This window comes from Macaca fascicularis, chromosome 4 (assembly GCF_037993035.2).
Source record: "Macaca fascicularis isolate 582-1 chromosome 4, T2T-MFA8v1.1".
In the NCBI taxonomy this organism is placed as follows: domain Eukaryota; kingdom Metazoa; phylum Chordata; class Mammalia; order Primates; family Cercopithecidae; genus Macaca; species Macaca fascicularis.
This window is the reverse complement of record NC_088378.1, coordinates 165,852,117-165,872,191: the sequence shown is the minus strand read 5'-3', so window position 1 is coordinate 165,872,191 and position 20,075 is coordinate 165,852,117. Positions and strand designations below refer to the sequence as shown.

Genomic DNA, 20,075 nt, shown 5'->3' with positions numbered 1-20,075 from the left:
ATGAAAAGTTTTCTCTTGAACCTACATTTTTGAACAGGAGAAGAGATGATTTTTAGGTATAATGGTGTGCAAAGTAACAACAGTTTCTAAAGACATTTAAAATAATAAAGTATAAATATCTTTATTCAGGATGAACTGGGTTCTGAAGCCTGATGTTTTCAAGAGTTCTTTATTATCAGGTGGCTTGTGAAAGCCCATTGTTAACCAAACGTGTTGTGTTTGCCTCAGAATTTCATTAAAAAGTATGCGTACGTTCATATCCCCCTTATGTGAGGTGGCAGTGAAACAGAAACTTGATAGAAATATTGAGGAGGGGAAAAGATGAAGCCACCGTGGCACCTGGCCTCCCTCTTTCACTTCCCTTTCCAACTCTGCTCCTTTGAGATGTTCTTCAAGAAGATGGAGGAAGCTTGCTGGGTTTAGGGTCATCACCCAGGATCTGGCGGCGGGAGTAGCTCAGCACTGGGAGTTCCCTCCACAAAGCCCAGAGCTAACTCATCACATCCAGCTGCTGTCAGGAGTTGGGCAGTCCTGTCCCTTGGCTTTCCTGGGAAGGCCTGCGTGGAGGAGGCAGGAGCAGGCAAGGGACCAAGAGAGTACCTGGTAGACCTGATGCCTCCCCCTTCCCCCTGGGCCCCCAGGGAAGGAGCTACCTTGTGGACTGGGGTACAGGGAATAGAGGGTTGGAATCCAGAAAAGAGGGTGGAGGGCATGACTGCATACTGCAATTGTCTCAGGACACAGACCAAGCCCTGGTGCAGAAATTGTTTGGCTGTTGGCCTTTTCTCTTCAGATGTTTGCATGCAGGAAGTGCCTTTGATAAAGTATGGTTTGCTAACATGAGTATGATATGCATGTGCATTTTTGGATGCCAAACACATAGGCAGATAAAACTAAGAAGCCAAACGCTAAGATAGTTGTTGATGAATTGAAACTAGCCTAACTGGCTCCACTGTTGGAGTCATTCCCTCAGACTACTCCAAAGTTTTGTTTGGTCTACCAAAAACATTAGTTGGAAAGGTACCGCATTAATTTAAGGCAGGGAAGCCTCCAGCACGTGAGAGTCGTGTCTCTCTCGGTGATGCTGGGAGGGAAGGATGGGAGATGAGAGTCATTTCACCGCTGCCTAGCTCCTCCTCTTCCTCTCCCTGCCCTGGAGTTGCAGCCTCAGCTTTCAGAGTCTCTTGCCTGGTGCTAGGCCCGGCGAGCGGTTGGATTTTAAGTATTTCTCAGTTATTTTCAGTATCATCAGTCATCACTTTCAGAGTTCCTTTTCTTTTTCAAGGGTACCCAGTCTAACTGTTTAGCTCCTTTTCAATAGCCCTCCTCACTCACTTATGCCCAGTCAGGAAGATTAATAATGTTAACTGATTTACTATCGCTGCAAAAAGCATTAGTTAATTAGACTTTTACACCTCAGTCAGATGGCATTAGACACCCTTTGTGCACTTTAACTCAAGGATGTTAAAGACCTAAATCTTTCAGAAAAAAAGAAAAGAAAGAAAAAGGACAGGCACTTTTCCAGTTTAAGCTGCATGTTGGTCCATGTTAATTAGGCATTTGTCCTTTAGTCTGGAGGTGATAGAAAATGCCAGTTACTGTGGTATTTAACTGACATCAAACTCCTGTCCAAATAATTCAGTTAGGCCCAGCCTTCTCTCTTAATTGGTGGGAAGGAAAACTTCGGCACACACCCAGAATAGGGAGGAAACTGTTACTTACGTTGAACATTTTAAAGTTCATTCTGAAGGATCTGAAGGACACTTGAATATTTTTTAAATTAACTATCCAGTTGAGCTTTTTAAAAACAGTTACAAAAGAATCTCCCCTAAAACTTGAGCTACCCCAGATGATAGGTTTTGTAAGTCTTCAGAAAATGAAAGTTTAGTAATTGTTGTTATCCAAGGTCAAAGTGGTGGTTGTTATCCAAGGCTCTTATAGATTTCTGTATCTGTTTGGCCCTGTTTTAAAAAGTGCTCTAAAAATTGACAGTTTCTAGCTCACACTCATATTTCTTTATTAATACCAGAAATTCACAAATGGGTTAAGGCGCACCCAGCAGTATACACATTTAAAAATCACTATAAGCTAGCATATTGGGACAAAAGTGACATGAATATGATTGTTTCATGGGAGCAATTAGATGACACTTTTTGTTTGTTTTGTTTTTAAAAGCAACTTGTTCCTAGTTGCTGGAGAAGGTAATCCTCTTTAACAAGAGTATAGTTTACCTTATGAGTTATGTAAAACAATTACAAAAATAATGAAAAGATTTTTTTTCTAATTAGTGGGTAGCCTTATTTGACTTTAAACCTTACTCACTTTTGTGTATGTTTCTAGCCAAAGGTTCACACATTTGAGAGCATTTCACTTTTAGTACTGAACTACTTTTTCGTGCACTGAATGAATACAATATGTTAACACTCCTGTAAGGCCCAGAATTGCTTGGCTGCCCCTTGCCCTGCCTGCCTGGTACTGGCTGAAAAGGTACCATTGTTTGTTCTGCAAACACTGAGTGATGTTTGTTTCCAAGGTGACTGGTTCTATTGCTGCCCTTTAAGCAAAGGTGGGAGGGGGGATGGGGGAGAGAGAAAGTTGGCTTTAAACACCTGAGAGCATCCTGTTCTGGGTACAGTGTGTGTATGTATATGTTTGTAAGTTGAAATTTTATTTTAACTGAGGTAATTGGAGAAAAAGGGATAGTGTAGAAATGGGAGGAAAAGACAGTATCAGTAAGTTAAAAATATCAGTAGGTTCTGATATTTAACTCAATATACTTTGAGTGAATGTAATGGTAAGAAATGTTAAAATTTAAAGATCTGATTTGACTGAAGTTAACTGTTTACATTTGGAGTTAAGGGGAGAAAAAATATTTTAGATGATAACTGTTGAAATGTTAAATATATTTTTGCATGAAATAGTTCTTCAGCTATAACCTATGTGTAGTAGCTATTCAGACGAATAAATATTTGACAATATAACTGAAATGGTTATTGATCAGGTAGTTGAGCCTTCAAAAAAAGTATGAGAGAACATGAAATATAAACAGATTTAAGTTCTGTAAAAACAATCTGTAAAACCATTTAGGCATATTTGTGTTCAGAATTTTCCAAAAAGATAAAATAGATTAAAAGTATCTTCTAATTGGTAGTATATATTGACTCAATTCATTAGACTTTGGAAATTTATATTTTATCAGAACTTTTAGATTCAGACTAGAAAAAAATTCCTTCTTGGTCCATTCCCCCACCCACCTTTTTTATTGTACATAGATGCTGTTAACAGAACTTTGCCTTTTTCATTCCTATCAGGTTTAGTACAGTTCATGCGCAGGTTTCAGTAAACATTAACTACTTTTATCAGAGCTTGCAGTGTGCTGAATGGTTAGCAAAGAGAGTGTACTGCAAGAGACAGATGAAAATGAGAGAGTCCAAGGTCACATGGATGTTGAATTTTTTTTAATTATTGAGAATTTAGGGGAAAGAACATCAGGCTTCACACTTTAAGTCTCTTTACGTGGGCCTGCCACATGGCTTCTTTGCCAGCTTTTGTATGTACTGAAGCTAAAACATTTGTTCTGATGCTGTGAGTGGCAAGACAAGTGACTTTAAAACATGTGGTTTTTTTTCTTTCAATTAAACAAAGTTTTATTCAGGGCTGCCTTCCAGGATGAAAGATTCTCGAGGCCCCATCAAAGACATCATGTAACACTTATCACGGTGATTCTGAAGACTCTTGAATTTTATAGGGATATCCTTTTTTCCCTTTCTCAAATATTTTTCAGGATTGCCTTCTGATAATCTATTTCGTTTCTGGAGTTAGCACAGTAACTCGTAAACCAAGTGCTAAGATGAAATCTGAAACACAGATATAGAATAAACATGTTTTGGATATCATGTAATGTTCCCCATCTTTTGCCTATCATTTTCGAAAACAAGAATGTGATTTGTGCTTATTTTTAGAGAAAAGGACATGAACATGTAAGAAATTGCTGACAAAAATTATTTTCCTCCTGCTCCTCGGATCCAATAGGTATTGAGGCCGCTGGGCCCTCCTTTTACTCCTTAGCTGGACAGCGGATTCGGGCTCTGCCCCTTGACTAAGGCTGAAGTGGAAAGTTGCGGAGCTAGAACAAGAGTTGTTCCTTAGGGTGGTGTCCCTAAACTTGAAAGTGGACTTGGTCCTGCTCGCAGGTGGGCTTGCACGCGCCAGGCTTCGTGTGGTGGCTGGCGCGCGCCGGCCCTCGAGCGCCAGCGTGGGTGACCCGTGCCCCGCCCCGGACGGTCTTTTCACCCTGTTCTGTTTCTGGGGAGGGGCGAGGGGAAGACAGCGGGTGCCTTCCCTCAGAGGCGGGCAGCCATTGTGCCTCGGGAACACGGTCTGAGTAGAGTTGTGTTCGCACAGCCGAAGGCGCCCGGCTGCCCTCCCGGGGCCTCGAGGGTCTGTCTGTGCCCTCCTCGTCCGAGTGCGGCAGGCGAGTGCGGCAGGCGGCGAGCGGGCAGCCGACTGCCCGGGCTGGCCTGCGTCAGGGCTCCACTGCCGCGGGGGCCCCCTCGGGCCGCCCCCAGGGCTCCCGCGGTGGGTGTCCGGTGAGCGGGTAGCGAGGCCATCAGTCAGGGCGGCGGGCGCCGATTGGCTGGCGGGGGCCGGGCGGGGCGGGGCTCGGTGTTCGTTCGCGCTGTCGTTCCCCTGTGAGGAGAGCCGCGTCTTCCAGCGGACCTTGCCGCTCTTTCCTCAGCTGCGAAGGGCACGGCCGCTGGGAACACAACCTAATGAACAACCAGAGCTCTTCAGATGCCTTTAGCAACTCAGCTCCTTAAAAATAATAATAAATTCCTGTCAGGGAAAGATTAGATGAGTGTGCTTGGAGCGAATCCGTGCCCCTCCCACCCTCCTTTTTTGGCCAGAGGGCATTTAGCCTGTGACCACTTTTAAATTTTCACAAGATTTGCATAGACATGAGCATGCCTACTCGCATTATGTAATTTTTTTCCCCAAATAAGTTCCCATTGAAACATTTGGCTTCCCTGATGGCTATTTCAGAATAAAAACATGTAGCAGGGTATTTCATGATGGGTAGCTCCAAAAACTTTTGTTTAAAAGAAAAACCGCGTATCTAGAAAATGCTCCTTAAAGCCTTTTTTGACGAGGAGGAGGGGTGCAGACACTGCTGCGGCACAGTGGACGTGGAAGGAGCGGGGCGTGTGTAGGACAGAGCCCAGGAGAACGGGCAGCCGCCGCGTGTGTAGGACAGAGCCCAGGAGAACGGGCAGCCGCGTGGCCGGGCCAGGAGGCAGGGCCTTTCTGGCTCTTTCCGCAGAGGGCTGGATAATTGCCTCTCCTTTCTAAAAGGAGCCGTTTTTCAGGGCCGGGCACGGTGGCCCTCGCCCATAGGCTCACGCCCGTAATTCTAGGACTTTGGGAGACCGAGGCTGGCGGATTATCTGAGGTCAGGAGTTCGAGACCAGCCTGGCCAACATGGTGAAATCCTATCTCTACTAAAAAAATACAAAAATTACCTGGGCGTAGTGGCGCGCGCCTGTGATCCCAGCTCCTCAGGAGGCTGAGGCAGGAGAATCGCTCGAACCCGGGAGATGGAGGTTGTGGTGAGCCAAGATCGCGCCACTGCACTCCAGCCTGGGCAACAAGAGTGAAACTCCGTCTTTAAAAAAAAAAAAAAAAAAAAAAGGCTATTTTCTGAGAATGGAGGTGGAGGACCACACAAAACCCAGTCAGTTCCTGTGGCTTCCACTTTTACACCGTCCTCCGAGAGCCGGCTCCCGTGCCTTTCCCAGCTGCGCTGCCCTTGGCACCACCCGGTGCCTGTCCCCCGCAAAGCTGGACGCCCTTATCTCTCCCGCCTGCCCTCAGTGTCAAGTCTCCCTCCAGGACGCAGTTTCTCGATGTTCTGTACTGGAAGTACATCACCAGTGAGGGCAGTAGGTCACTGTTTGGTAACCATCAGGTTGTTCCGGGTGGCTAAAGGTTGCCTGCTGCCAGGTGCCTTGCTGAGTGTGCCCTGTCTTAGTCTAAGACAGTTCGTGGGGTCAGGCTTGACCCCCAGCAGGCCCGTTTCATGAGCTGGCTCCTCTGCAGCCATGTGATGGGCAGAACCACGTGGGCCAGCTTACCAAGCCAGGGCACTGACTTCGGCCCCAAGGCCGGGCAGGGAGGACCCCAGCACCAGGCACTCTAGGACCCTAGAACGAGTTCAGTGACTTGACGTGGCACCACCTCTCTCCACTTTGAGACTTACCTCACTTTTGCTTCACCACCTTTGGTGGTTGCTTTTCTCCTAACTGTGATTCTTCATTCTTCATGGGGGGATAACTTTTCTCTTCTGCACATGCGGGGACCCCACTCCAGGAGGTTCTAGTGGAGCATGAACCATTGACTGGGGCATGGCCATTGGAAGCTTCCCAGGCGATGCAAATACAAAGCCCTAATAAAGCTTTCAAAACTGCTTTAGAAACAGGTCACTTTTATATTTGTGTTGGAAACTTGTCTTGAGACAAATGAATACATTTGAGCCACTGGGATTTTTGGGGAAAATACAGCTAAAAGGGTTAGGAAATGATGCATAAGGAAATTCTCCCATCTGATGCTTGCTTGCCTGCTGCAAACCTCAGTGTTTTCTATTAAGTGAGGCATTGTGGTTCCTGTGTTAGCCCTGATAGACCTTCAGCACCGGCAGGTGTAAATGTGGCTCATTAATTTTTTAAAAAGTTGGAGCTCTGACAGTTTTCAGGGATGCTAGTAGCTGGTACCAGATGTTTCTTTTGTTAAGGGTATGGAGAGGCAGTGTCACAGGTAATCAGGCTATAGTCGTTCACTCCCTTGGTCTGAGACTATGGGTTTTGTGGTGCTGAATATTTTCTTAAACCAAGAAGGGTGTGGGGAGGTGCACATTCTGGTTTCTAGATGGGCTTTCCCCTGACACTGGCTCATGCAGTAAGTATTATCTTATGTAGAGGTGTTGACTCAATTATCATTAGGCCCAGCTCCTGTTAGAAGAGAGTAAATGGTGCTTGGGGCCTCTTTATCTAGACCGTTTTGCCACAGCTGAAGTGACAGCCTGTGCTTCTAACTGAATTCAGTCCTTTTTTTTTTCACTCCCTTACTGTGGAACAACAGCAAAGTCGGCCGCTCATCATTCGGGTGCAGACTTTACAGCCTCTGAACAGCCTCTGCTTTTGCAGTTTATGAATGCACCATTTGTTGTTTTGAGCACAACTGTTAGATACAACTGGCCTCCGCAGCCCACTCTGCCGGCGACCAGTGTGCATCACTGCAGCCTTTTTTTCTTTTTCTTTTTTTTTTTTTCTTTTTTTGCATAGGCCAAATTTTTGCTTTAAATACCACCATTTTGTCCACACTAGAATTTCTTTGACCCAACTTACATTTTTTCAAATGTAAGTTTCAGAAATAAGGTTTTAATTTGCTCAAACTGTTGGTCTAGGGATCCTGAATAAGTGCAAGTATTTTACTTCATTAAAGGGGGAATTGTTTTTGTGGCTTGATTTTGCACACTTTTTAAAAAATTCTCAAACATGTGACTTGCAAATTTTCCTTTAAATTGGGTTGAAGTTAGAAAGTTTCATTATTTTCTAAGTCATTATGTTTTTTCTTTTTGAGCTTTACACACAAATAATGTCTTCAGTTTGGAACTTAAGATAGATCTTAAATGTTTTCATAACAAAAAGTAAGTATATGAGGTTATAGATATGTTAGCTTGATTTAACCATTTCACAATATATACATATATCAAAACCTAACCTGTACACCATATGTATACAATTTTAGTTTGTCAACTATGTTATAATATAAAACTCAATTTTTAAAAAAGAATTTAAGGGAAACTGTGAAAACCAAACTTTACAATGTGGTATTAAAGAGTATTTATAAGTAATTGCTTAATTTCTTATTCTTCTGCTCTTGAAACAGGGTCTTATCCAAAGGTGATAGCATTAATGTTAGGATTTTCACTTCTGTTTTGTTTTTCTCACATAGACATTCTTTGACCCTGTGTAATTATGTAGGTGTTGTGTTCTCTGGTTGTCTCAATGTCTCCTTATACATTGACATTATTCCTTTTTTTTTTTTTTTAACAAATTCTATTTATTTGTATTTTAGTTAATAAAGTATATTTTAATCTTTTTCTGCTGTGCTTTACATATTCAACAATTGGTTCAAATTGTCAGTTGTAACTGCTTTTAGGCCTTGCTTCGGCCAAGGAGATAAATTTCTGTTAAGGCAGCAGTAAACATCTTATAGCAACCAACTCTGTGTGCTTGGTATCCTGGAGCTTCCAAAAATGAAACAGTAACTTGTTGAAAATGAAGAAGCTTTCTATAGTTGGATTTTGAAGTAGATATGTTTATTTGTTGTCCTTCAGAGAGGTTATGAAGGCCCTGGGTTACATCTGCATTTTTGATAAAATTGTGACATACGAACATAGTTAAGGGGGGAAGTGTAATCTTTTGTGAGAGTCATGCTTTCTTTTTCATCTCACTGTGTAGAGGGGAAGATCTGTCTTTTTATGATTAAAAAAGACACGCACTCTTTCCACTACCTGAAGACTCCTGAAGGTCCATGTGAAGAGTAAGCAGCCATAAACAACGAGGTAGAGGGAAAACGAGCTTGCTTGTGTGGTAGTGCTTCCAAGAGCCGTTTTCTCAGCTCTGATCTGTTCTAATTTTCAGAGCAGGTTTACATGTGTGGTCCCTTCAATTGAGCAAAGTCTCCTTGGACTTTTCTCCTTTTCCCATAGTTTCTTGCTAGTTTCTACCTGTGATTAGTAATGTGTGTTGCTTAAAATGGCAACTGAAACATCACCAGGAATTTTCACCAGGTAGAAACTGCTTTTCCTGTATCAAAACAACCAGTACAGCTTAGCTGATGCTTCTGTTGCTAAGCAGGTAAATTTCTGGTCTTCAGGCTGCCCTTATTAACCCTATAAATGCCTAATGTCAACCAAAAAAGAAGAAAAGAACTTGATGCCTCCTTCTTACCTAATGCTTTGTTCAAGTGCGTGAAAACTGGACCTAGCTCAGCCTAATCTCGATGTATCTATTTTAGAGGACCTAACCTCGATTTACCTATTTTACAGGGTCAGGAGGAGAGTTGGGAGATGGAGAGAGCCTGTGAAGTTGGTAGTTTCCAGTGAAATGTCAGCCCCAGTAGCTGATAGTGGAGGTGTCACACTAGATGAACAAAATTATGGGTTTATTTCAGTCAGTAATGAGCCCCGTCTTTTTCTTTGGGACTTTTCTCTGCCTGTAACTGCCCCTATGCCTGTGGGGAAAAGAAGAGGGAAGAAAGGGGTTGCTGTTTGCATCTATTTGCCAGAAAGGAGTTAACAGAACATACCGCAGAACAGGTTGGGCAAGACTGTTAAAGCCAGTGATGAAGCGCGCTCTCTCTCTCTCTCTCTCTCTCCCTCTCTCTCTCTCTCTCTCTCTCTCTCTCTCCCTACGCCACCTCTCTGTATCCCTCTCCTTCCTGCTCTGCGCGCCACCCCCACCACCGCCAACCCCAGGACTTTAATACATCTTCAGACTACACTCACCCCACCAACACACACACACACACACACACTTCAGTATCTGGCTTTCCTTCTAGGCAGAGCATTGATGTGAATAAAACACTTTGTGGAGCCTGTGTGAGAAGCAGGCAGCGGCTGTGGGCCTCAGCCTTGCCATCTGTTTCTAGAGCAGTCTGTGGCCCGCTTGCCATGCCCTCTGTCATGTAACATAGGCCCCATTCAGCAACAGCATTCTTGAATGTGCATTTATGTCTCTGTGGGGCTGTGGGATAGATGGCCTGAGAAGGGGAAGGCAGGAGACGGAGGGGAGGAGGCGACGTGGGGATGGAGAAGGAAGTGTGTGCACACGCAGACAGCCAGGGAGGGCGGTGAGGTGGAGTCACTGCAGCTCGGTGCCAGTAAGTCAGGAGACATTGCCGCTGGAAGTATCCACAGTTAGCTCTGACTTAAGGGGACGTCTTGTGGCCATAAATGTGGAGGAACCGAGCTCTTTAAAAGCCATTTGGGGTCTGATATAAGTTCTGCTTCATGTTTGTGTCCATTCACTCCGTAAACATACCATATATAGTCATGCTTGAGCTCACTATAACACACATTGCAAGGGAGCCGCTCATAGTGCACACATCCTTTGGCTGTTAGAAGCAGACTCACGTAGGCTATTTCTGGTGTGTCGTGGCTTTCTTCTTTCTTTTTTTTGGGGGGGAAGTGGGGGAGGGAGAGGAAAAGGAGCTCTTTTTCCTTCCATCTTCACACTGTTGGGAAGATGTTTCTGATTCTAGTTTGTCTAGCAATGTGAAAGCTAAGGAAGTGTATTGTCATGACAGAAGAAAGAATTCTCTGTGTATATCTGTTTTAGAATGAAACCGTGTTTTTCTTAGTATCTTAACATCACATGGATTTTGTAGTTTATGGTCTCCAGTCTCCAGCTGTTTTTGGAGCACCTTCTAACTTTGAGAGGGTGAACTCTAGCCTGTAACATGGACTGTGGGTGGCTCGTGGAGAAGGTGCCCTGGTGTGCTTTTCTGTGTCCTCTCTGGATTTTCTGTGAGCTGTCCACCTCTGAAGTCTGCTTCACCTTCAGACTGCCGGGGCAAAACAGGCAGCTTCTGCAGAACTCATGGCAGCCGTTTTCCACTTGGCTGAGCTGGGTCTGTGAAGCAGAGAGGAATCAGTAATAGGAAAGAAATGCAGTTTTTCTTTTCCCCTTAGAATACCTACGATACTGCATTTCAGCTTGGAGTGCGCGGCATGAGGCATTTGTGGTTCAGATAAGAGGTCTTCCTTTTTCCTCCTCCTGTTTTCTTTTACTTCCTTCTCCCCCACTCCCCAAAGGCTTACTGTAAGCCTTTCTTCTCAGGCCACGTGTGTAGATAACCTTTGAGGAAAAGATGATTTCTGTGCTGGGATATTTGGATATTATGTAAAGGGACAAGATGAGCCCTTTCTTTGCCTTGTTTTCTTTCACTGGCCTCATCAGAGTGAATTATATCTGACTGTGTGACAGTTAATTGTACCATCCTTGCCGTGTCCTAAGCTGATAAGCCCCTCTCTGTCTGCCTCCATCAAGCTTCTTTGTTTGAGAAGTTCCTAATGCAGTAGAAGAACAAAGTGACAGTTTTCTTATTTACTGAAGTCTCTAAAGCACATTCATAATGCTCTTCATTGTATCTTTCTTATAACTTCATTCCTTCAACTTAGGTAATTGAATTGTTCCCTAGTACCAGTGATTGATAAGTTAAAACTTAGAAACATCAGTGAGTTCAGGAAAAAAACCCAAACACAGTTTGTTTTTTAAGCTATGTATATTCATTCGAAACTATTAATGGCTTGGTGGATAGTATTCACAGTAAGACACTGGACACTGCTGGAGTGGCAGTTATTACCATTGTGGATATAGCAATTGATTAGCTAGCTGACTCAAAAGTAGTATGTTGCTTATATAGAGGTCACTTAGTTGGCATTCTTCATTCCAGAATATTCAGCCGATGTGCATGTGAGTGAGAGCCAGCAGGGTATACGTCCGGGGAGAGGTATGTAAAATAAAGTTTTCAAAACCACAAAGGTGTTACGAAGAAGCCCTGGTACTAACACTCCTACCTTGATTCCCATTGATCCTTTAGGCCTGCACTTTAGCACTATTTATTCTTACTGTAGATACAGCCCTGACCACCTTGTCTCACATTTTCCAGTCAACACTTCTGAGGCCAATGTGAGGGATGGAAAAAGCCATCAGAAGGAGACACATTGACAGCAAGCAGAAAAGATGTCAGGGGATGAGACAAGAATTCAGACGGCATGGTGGATTCCCATTGGGGGAATTTCACAGACTGGACAGAGGAGCCCTCTGTGTTATTTCTTACAACTGCCTGTGTATCCACAATTATCTCAGTAAAATTTTCAATTGAGAAAAACAAGCATGGCCAACAGAGCCATGTGGTATAGCGGCAAAAGTAAAGTAGCGGGGGGGTATGTCACTAGTTTCCAGAGGCAGCCTCGTATAAGTTGTTCATCGTGATGATCCTGAGTCACCCTCACAAAAGGTTGAATTAATCATACATTGATTCACCATGCTATGCTTTAGGAGACAGGGAAGTTTGAAAGATACTTTAGAATGATTTACACCCAGGAGTTTTCTATGGAAAATTGGTTTCTGAATACTTTCCTTCCCCCTCAGTGATGTGCAGCTGCTTCATGAGTTAACATGACGTGTTAGAACAAACCTTTCGGTATAGTCTGACATATACTGAAATATTATTTATTTTGCCCAGATTTGTAGAAAAAAGTTACTCATTAACAGATTCAGATGATGTCCAAATACCATACCAGGTTGTCTGTATTCCCTTTATTTCTTGAGACAGAGTCTTACTCTGTTGCCCAGGATGGAGTGCAATGGCATGATCTCTGCTCACTGCAACCTCTGCCTCCCAGGTTCAAACAATTCTCCTGTCTCAGCCTCCCGAGTAACTGGGACTACAGGCATGTGCTACCACACCCAGCTAATTTTTGTATTTTGTTTGTTTGTTGTTTTTTTGAGACAGAGTTTTGCTCTGTTCCCCAGGCTGGCGTGCAGCAGTGCGATCTCCGTTCACTGCAAGCTCTGCCTCCCGGGTTCACGCCATTCTCCTGTCTCAGCCTCCCGAGTAGCTGACACTACAGGCACCTGCCACCATGCCCGGCTAATTTTTTGTATTTTTAGTAAAGACAGTGTTTCACCGTGTTAGCCAGGATGATCTCGATCTCCTGACCTCGTGATCCACCTGCCTCAGCCTCCCAAAGTGCTGGGATTACAGGCGTGAGCCACCGCGCGTGGCCAATTTTTATATTTTTAATAGAGTCAGGGTTTCACCATATTGGTCAGGCTGGTCTCAAACTCCTGACCTCAGGTGATTTGCCCGCCTCGGCCTCCCAAAGTGCTGTAATTACAGTTGTGAGCCACTGCACCTGGCCATTTGTATTCCTAATGTGAATTGTGCATATTTATCACCAAAAGAATATATACAATGTCATGGATTTTTTAAAAGCAAATGATACCGAAGATCCTTAGGTACCAGAAAAGTCATGGACATCCTGGAAAACATAGTTTCTGTAGAAAAGGAATCCTGAACTTAAAGGAAGTCTTAAGTTAAATTTAAACCATCAAATGGTGAATTGGAAGGAAGGAGTGCCCTCAACTAAGACGTACTGTAAAAACCGTAGAATTTTAGAGTTGAAATGGACTTGAGAGGTGACTTTTTCTATTTTTATGAGTTTGTCTTCATTTTACTTAATGTTCTTCCACAATTCATGTCTGTGCCCAGAATTGAACAAGTCACCTGGAATAGTGACCACGTGGCTTTTTGGCCAAGAGGAATAATCCTAACTTGAAAAATAAAAGGTATTTACTCAGCAGAAATTATTAGGTTTTGGTTTTGGTTTGTTTGTTTCTTGTTTTTTGTTGAGATGGAGTTTCACTCTTGTCACCCAGGCTGGAGTCCAGTGGCACAATCTCGGCTTACTGCAACCTGGCGCCTCCCAGGTTCAAGTGATTCTCCTGCCTCAGCCTCCCATGTAGCTGGGATTACAGGTGTGCACCACCAAACCTGTCTAATTTTTGTATTTTTAGTAGAGACAGGGTTTCACCATGTTGGCCAGGCTGGTCCCGAACTCCTACCTCAGGTGATCCACCCTGCCTCTGCCTCCCAAGGTGCTGGGATTACAGGCATGGGCCACTGCGCGTGGCCTGGTTTTTTTTTTTTTTTTTTTTTTAAGGTTATTTGCTAATTTTATTCTTCTCAGTAGTTCCATTTTATAGGTAGAGAACACTTCAGCACTCCATGGTCCTATACCAGACTCCTCCTTGGCCTTGTTACGTATTAATGGACATTTTCATGGAAATCCCAGGGTTGAAGACTCCCCAGAGTTGCTAATACCTGCTAATGGTTCCCAAGTGGTTTGATATTATATACGTAAGTATGGAGCATTGCTGGACCCAGGTTTTAATAATCAGACTCACAGATAGATACATTTGAAACGCTGTCCTATCAGCTTTTAGTAGTACTGAATTTCTTTAAGTCTTCTGTGCACTTAGGTTTGTTGTAATGCATAGTTAACATTTATAGGTTGGTATACATTTTTCTGTTTCTGATGCAAATAGCATTTTCGTATGTTTTGGGTTTTTTCTCCATAAGATAAATTGTTCTCTTTGAAATTTTAATTAGCTTTGAAATTTGGTCTTGTGCAAATCCATGGCAACTATACCTCCTGATTGCTCTGCTGAAGGTGGAAAGTATTCTCTTGTAGTATAGACATCGGTCACACTGTCAGGCAAGGGAAATGCAACTAATTTCTGTTTCTTGAATTGCATACCAGAAATAGGAATTCGTTGTCTGACTGTTAGATGCTCAGGGCAGATGGAAAAGTAAGAAAAACCAGGACTTCCCAAGAAGCAAGTGGCAGGTCTGCGTGCTGACTCTTTGGGGGTGGGGACAGCACAGAGTGGGCTTGCAGGAGAGATGTGGCCGAGGGTGGAAGAGCTTGTCTTCGGTGCCTTGTGAAAACCTGCAGAAGTGACCTGCAGCCTGTTGCGATGGTGACTCCATTTGAGATGATGTGCTTGTAACGTCCACTGGGTAGGCGGCGCCTCAAGGACAAATGTTGAGAGGTTGGGTTGGTGGAGCCAGGAGGTGCAGGGAAGGAAGCATCCAGGCGTGGATTTGAATAGCTGCTGGCCGCCCGGAGATCAGCCTCCATGAATCAGTCATAGGCGCAGAGAACTCATCTGTGCGGCTGGAGGCTGAACATGGAGAGGGAAGGAAGGGAGCTGCTTTCAGTTAATACTCTGATGCTTCCAGAGCCCTTTAAAGATATTGCAGAAATTTGTTGGGGTGGTTCATTGTTTTAAAAGCTTTGCCCCCTTTACATAATCCTATCTTTTATTTAATGTAAATGCAATCAGTCTGCTTTAAACACTGACTAAAATTGCTTTTACTAGACATTGTATTATTTATAAGGGGGGAGCTGAGACCCAAAGAGAAGAATTTGATCAATTGATTTAAGGTTGTTGGAGGATTGAAATGTTACTTGATTGCCAGTCTTATCCAGGATTTCAAGATTTCAAGGAAAAGTGGACAATGCCTGCTTGTATCTGAGGGATTTCAGCAGTCATATGATCTGCAAACCAGCCCCCAGGAGCAGCAGCCCTGGCAACTCTGTGCTGTGGAGTCCACACAGAGGAGGGACTTCAAAGTGGTTGGGGTGTGCTGGCTTGGGAGTCATTTAGCTAAGAACTGGTTTTGGTCATGGCCTTAACATCTGCATAGATGTTGCACACTGCAGGCACATGACACTTGAATGGGCTGAGATTTAGGTGCAAGTTGGTAGAGCTTAAAGGGGAGGTAACATTAGTGAGGCCAATGGGCAGCAGCCCCGCTGGGGAGCACAGACTGCAGTTCCCTGCAGGGCTGGGGAGAAGGTGGCCTTGCAGGTTGAGGCTGGGGGCAGAGATCATCTTGTTAAGTTCTCACAAATCAATTACTGACACGGGGACAATGTGTAAAAATCTGAAACCACAAATCTCTTTGGACATTTTGGCTGTATAAAGCATACCATGTATAAGCTCCCAGGAATTTACTTATAGTTTGAGTGTCTTTTGTGATGAACAGGACTATGGGAGAAATAAACCAAGCAAGTGAAATCACAGAAACTACGTGAAATCACTTTCAGATGGCTTTGGTTTTCAAAACGTTGGATATTCTTATTATATTTCCCTCGTAGGTACATACACAAGGACATTGATTTGAGGATGCATTATGAGTGTTAGAACATCACTTTGCTAAATAATAGGGAGTTCTGGGGCTTTATGGGAAAGTGATAGTAATAAGTGATGCTGAGCTTTTTAGCTATGTGTATAAGTCCACTTGGTATCTAATTGCACATTATTCCTCTTGTTTCCAGTATCCTAAGGGAATCTCCCCCAGCGTTAGCTCCTTATGAAAAGTAAAGAAATAATCCTGTTTCAGGGTGTACATGATGACTTTCTTGGTCTCCCTAATTTCTTATAAGTGCGATATTATGTGATTTTGAAAAATAGACTTTCACTAATGTTAGATCTTCAGGTTTTCATTATTGTTGATTGACTTTTTTTCATGTCTCCTGAAACCCAAAAAAGGAGAAAATAATCCCCTCACCAAAAAACCCAACAGTTGCTGAATAGCTATGAAAAATATGAAAGAAATTCAGCTTTTAGCATATTGGGGCCTTTTTATTATTCTCAACTTTGATTTTACAGCTGAGCTATAAATGTGACCAAATGCATCACATGAGTGTTTACCTTTTTTTTCCTTTCCTTTTTGGCCACATGGAAGTACCTAAAGAGATGGAATGTGACACACCCAGAGAATGGGGCACTCGAGGGGCCTATGAACTTGAGAAGGCCAGGAGCAGCAGGGTCCCTTCATCTCAGTGCTTAGCTTTGCCAGTGCTAAGTGGGAAGCAGAAGTCACTGAGCTCCTTAGCAAGTGAGGTTTTAAAACGTGTGTCTACACAAAGGAGTTGTTCCACTGCTCTCTGTAGAAAGTGCTGGGGAGAATTCTAGCAGGAAATTCCACCACCTTTGAGATTGGTTGTCAGTCCCCCTAAAAGATAGCCCTCGGAAGAAATGCTGCTTTGCTCTGTGGACCTGAAAGGTCCTATGCGATTCTCTTACATACTTCTTAGTTCTGTCTCCCCAATTCTTTTAATTTTGTGTATTTCATGAATTTTGTAGTCTTAAGTTGTTAATTGAGGTGTTCTGGATTGTAATGTGTTTTGGGGTGGGGGTGTGTGTGTGTATGTGTGTGTGTGAGAGAGAGAGAGAGGGAGATATTAATCTTTGTGAGAGGAAAATCTTTTTTAACATTTAATTCCACTGTCTGGTAAGTTGTATACTGTTGACAGCTCATTACCTACACGTTAAATTGCAAAATGTTCTTAGGTTAGTAGAACTATTTTTTTTTTAAAAAATACAGTTTTGTGGCTAAATTCTGATGCTCTTAAAGAGATCACTTTCTCCTATTTTGGCAAAACAGGTAATCAGTCCACACATGATTATATAAATAAAATTGAAACCCTTGACTCTTGCTCCTCCCTACTGAATTAAAGCCAAGGGATTCCAGTAGTGGTATACACACACACAAACATACACACACACACACACACACACAAATCCTCCAGTGTATTTACTTTTCACATTTTTAATACATTTTAGCAGACTGAGCTTTCTAAATTATTAGCAACTAGTGCATAATCATGTTGCAGTAAATAATTTTTTTAGTTAGTGAGAAGCAGACCCAAAATAGGTTAAAAACAATTCATCTGTTTTGATGAATAGAAGTGAATGAGAGTAGGGTAGAAATTCTGGCTGATTTTATAAAATATCTCAGATCTGTTTGATAGGTTGGGCTTAAGACGGATGATGTGTGCATCCTCTTTATAGTGAAGTCAGACTAAGTGAAGCTATGTTGAAGTATCAAACAAACCCTGAAATCCCAGTGGCTCAACCCACAAAATGCCGTTGCTTGTTTGTGTAGAATCCTCTGCAGAGCTGGCAGCTCTCTAGTATAGCTCCCTTGCAAGTGGTAACCCAGGGATCCAGGCTGCTCTTGTCTTACAGCTACTCTCATTACACATGCTTCCAGGTTGCCACCACAAGGAAGGAGCTAGTGGGTTACATACCGACTGTGAAAGGCTGCAGCCTGGAAGTGATGGCTGGCACTTGTGCTCACAGCTCATTGGCCAGGACTAGTCATATGACCTGCCTGACCCCAAAGGTACAGGGCTGCCAGGAAATACAGAAGAATACGTGGATATTCTTTGAGCAGTGAGCATCTTTGCTTTATTCTCCTTTTCCATTTCATCTCCATAAGGTTCTCTATGCACATAAACTAGATGAAGCTTAGGTCTGAAGCCTAGAACATAATGACACTTTGGTTCTCAAAGTGTGGTCCCCAGACAAGCAGCATTAGCATCACCTGGGAACTTGTTAGAAACACAAATTTGTAGGCCCCACTCCAGCCCTGCTGAATCAAAAATGTGGAGGTGGGGCCCAGAAATCTGTTATAGTAAGCTCTCCAGGTGCATACTAAAGTTTGAAAATGACTGCCCAGTGGGAGTACAATGTTTGTAGCACCTGTTGAACTCACGACTGGGGATGTGAAGGACTAATAGACACTTGCTAATGTGAACGTATAGTATGTGTGCTCAGGTGTGAGCATGTATATGATAATAAAAAGCACTGAGGGACGGTGGTATGTGTCCCAGATAGGTTTTAGCACTTTATAGATTTGACTAAGCTATTTCTCACAACAGTCATATGAATTCAGTATTATTATTGTCTCCACCTTACAGATGAGGAAATTGCAGAACTGAGAGGTTCCCTAACTGTCTAAGGGTCAGGCCACTTACTGCTGCTGGCAAGTAGTAGAGGCAGGTTTTGCGATGTGGCTCCAGAGCCTACTCCTTAACTGCTGTGCAGTTCCACTTGTTCATCTTTGGATGGTAACGCACCGGGCCTTAAGGTAGTCTTTTCATTTTTTCTTGCATGGAGACAGTCTGTCAGAGTTTGCAGGAAGTGTGGTGTGCTGGTGACAGTTCACATTCCAAGTTGAGCCCCCTTACCACGAGCTTCATTCGTTGGTGGTTTACGTGTGTGGGGGGCTGGTGACAGTGTTGGCCAATACTAGAGGGGCCTGGCTAGGCAGCAGCTGCCCAGTCATTTAAAACTGAACAATAAATAGAACGGGGTTGTTAGGGGCGGAACGAAGGGGCCTAGTGGGAAGTGGTTTCTCAGAGGGAGATAGTTCAGTTGCACTAGAAGAATATTTTCTTCAGTTAACCTATGTGTAATTTTCAGGCTTATGAGAAGAAAGGCCCTGTTCTCATCACTCTCCCTTTTGATTCTTCTTTGGTCTTTTTCCATCATCCATCTGCCTGCCCTGAGATGCTCATCTGAGCTGAGGTCTGATTCCATCAGGTGGTCTGAAGAAGGTTTCTATGAAGTCTTTATGAGCTGAACTTCAGTTTTGTTTTGTTTTATTTTGTTTGTTTGAAGCAGAGCCTTGCTCTGTTGCCCAAACTGGAGTGCAGTGGCGTGATCTCGGCTCGCTGCAACCTTCGCCTCCCAGGTTTAAGCGATTCTCCTGCCTTACTCAGCCTCCCGAGTGGCTAGGATTACAGGCATGTGCCACCACGGCCAGCTAATTTTCGTATTTTTGGTAGAGACAGCATTTTACCCTGTTGGCTTGGCTAGTCTCGAACTCCAGCTAATTTTCGTATTTTTGGTAGAGACAGCGTTTTACCCTGTTGGCCTGGCTAGTCTCGAACTCCTGACCTCGGGTGATTTGCCTCCCTCGGCCTCCCAAAGTGCTGGGATTACAGGCGTGAGCCACAGCACCCAGCCAGGACTTAAGTTTTAATAGAGAAAATGTGTTTTCCCTTCGAAGAAACCTGATAAAATAGTTTCCTCCCCTTGCACTTGGGAAATCCAGATAGAGTTAGATGTGATTTAATCTTTTGAATTTTGAACTGATTGAAAAGGATTTTCCAAGTGACATTAAGAACTGCTTGTTTCCTTGCATCCTTTTAAAATTTTTAATTATTAACTGCATTTTCTTTCTTCCAGGTGGGTCTATTATTTGTTGTTGTTTAGGTGTCCTTTGCTGGCCCATGTGTTCCCTTGGCTTCTTTGTCTTTTGTGTTCAGCAGACTAGAACTGAGACGGCTCCTTGGCAGCTCTGCCCTGGACAGTACCGGCTTTAACTCTAGGTAGAAGATAAAGATAGCATCACCCCTTTCGGGTTTCGTGTTTGCTGGGAACAGCTGCTAAGCTTTGTATAACTCAGAAAGTAACATTTCATTCCAGATTTGCTGAAATTTTTAGTTTTCTGCAAGCCAGGGCTTAACCATGGGGTTTTTTCGCATTCACACTTAAGAGTCTAGACTTTTCCTTTGAGAAGCAGTTGCTTGTCTTGGAGTTTAGTAATTGAAGGGAACAGAGGTGGGAGAAGGAGGAAATTAT

At 43.4% G+C, this 20,075-nt stretch overlaps 1 protein-coding gene and 1 long non-coding RNA gene across 9 annotated transcripts in view; one reads left to right on the top strand and one right to left on the bottom strand.

Moving 5' to 3' along the window:
• Positions 1-20,075, top strand: part of RREB1 (ras responsive element binding protein 1) — a 147,329-nt gene that overhangs the window by 29,394 nt on the left and 97,860 nt on the right. The window lies entirely within an intron of this gene.
• LOC141410173 (uncharacterized) lies at positions 3,621-5,892 on the bottom strand. The gene is made up of 2 exons (XR_012434257.1): positions 5,520-5,892; positions 3,621-4,815 (listed from the first exon to the last, which is right to left on the bottom strand). It is a non-coding gene; the product is annotated as an uncharacterized lncRNA (long non-coding RNA).